This window comes from Hypanus sabinus, unplaced genomic scaffold, assembly GCF_030144855.1.
Source record: "Hypanus sabinus isolate sHypSab1 unplaced genomic scaffold, sHypSab1.hap1 scaffold_1404, whole genome shotgun sequence".
In the NCBI taxonomy this organism is placed as follows: domain Eukaryota; kingdom Metazoa; phylum Chordata; class Chondrichthyes; order Myliobatiformes; family Dasyatidae; genus Hypanus; species Hypanus sabinus.
Window position 1 is genome coordinate 67,501 of NW_026779477.1, and position 1,169 is coordinate 68,669.

The following is a 1,169-nucleotide window of genomic DNA, read 5'->3' on the forward strand; positions in this document are numbered from 1 at the left end:
GACCAGTTACTCTGAATTAAAAATAAATTCAGGATCGCCTCCGACTGTGGAATCTGATGACGGGCGAACGGGAAGGGGTGGGGTCCCATTGGGGGTGCGGACGGTGGGAGTGATCGGGAAGGGGTGGGGTCCCATTGGGAGTGCGGACGGTGGGGGTGAACGGGAAGGGGTGGGGTCTATTGGGAGTGCGGACGGTGTGGGTGAACTGGAAGGTGTGTGGTCTATTGGGAGTGCGGACGGTGGGGGTGAACGGGAAGGGGTGGGTCTATTGGAGTGCGGACGGTGGGGGTGAACGGGAAGGGGTGGGGTCTATTGGGAGTGTGGACGGTGGGGGTGAACGGGAAGGGGTGGGGTCTATTGGGACTGCGGACGGTGGGGGTGAACGGGAAGGGGTGGGGTCTATTGTGAGTGGGGACGGTGGGGGTGAACGGGAAGGGGTGGGGTCTATTGGGAGTGCGGACGGTGGGGGTGAACGGGAAGCGGTGGGGTCTATTGGGGGTGCGGACGGTGGGGGTGAACGGGAAGGGGTGGGGTCTATTGGGAGTGCGGACGGTGGGAGTGAACGGGAAGGTGTGGGGTCCATTGGGAGTGAGGACGGTGTGGGTGAACGGGAAGGGGTGGGGTCCATTGGGAGTGCGGACGGTGGGGGTGAACGGGAAGGTGTGTGGTCTATTGGGAGTGCGGACTGTGGGGGTGAACGGGAAGGTGTGGGGTCCATTGGGAGTGAGGACGGTGTGGGTGAACGGGAAGGGGTGGGGTCTATTGGGAGTGCAGACGGTGGGGGTGAACGGGAAGGGGTGGGGTCTATTGGGAGTGGGGACGGTGGGAGTGAACGGGAAGGGGTGGGGTCTATTGGGAGTGAGGACGGTGGGAGTGAACGGGAAGGGGTGGGGTCTATTGGGAGTGGGGACGGTGGGGGTGAACGGGAAGGGGTGGGGTCTATTGGGAGTGGGTACGGTGGGGGTGAACGGGAAGGGGTGGGGTCCCAGTGGTAGTGCGGAAGGTGGGGTCATGTTGTAACTGGTCGGGGCTGGACATCAGCGGAAACGCACACCGGAGGTGAATCAATACCCCTGAGGTTTATTGAATTGTTGCATCTTTGGTTTTGAGGTAATAACCAGCGGGGGTCCTTTGTCGATATCGTTGCCCGTCTTGTTTCAGAGCGTCCC

The 1,169-nt window shown here is 61.9% G+C and overlaps 1 protein-coding gene across 1 annotated transcript in view; it reads left to right on the forward strand.

The window, feature by feature from the left end:
• Window positions 1-34, forward strand: part of LOC132386948 (plasma protease C1 inhibitor-like) — a 67,095-nt gene extending 67,061 nt beyond the window's left edge. Inside the window, exon 6 of the mRNA XM_059959306.1 lies at window positions 1-34. This exon is cut by the window's left edge and continues 793 nt beyond it. The gene's annotated coding sequence lies outside the window, so the exon portion shown is untranslated.
• Window positions 35-1,169: the final 1,135 nt, after the last annotated feature.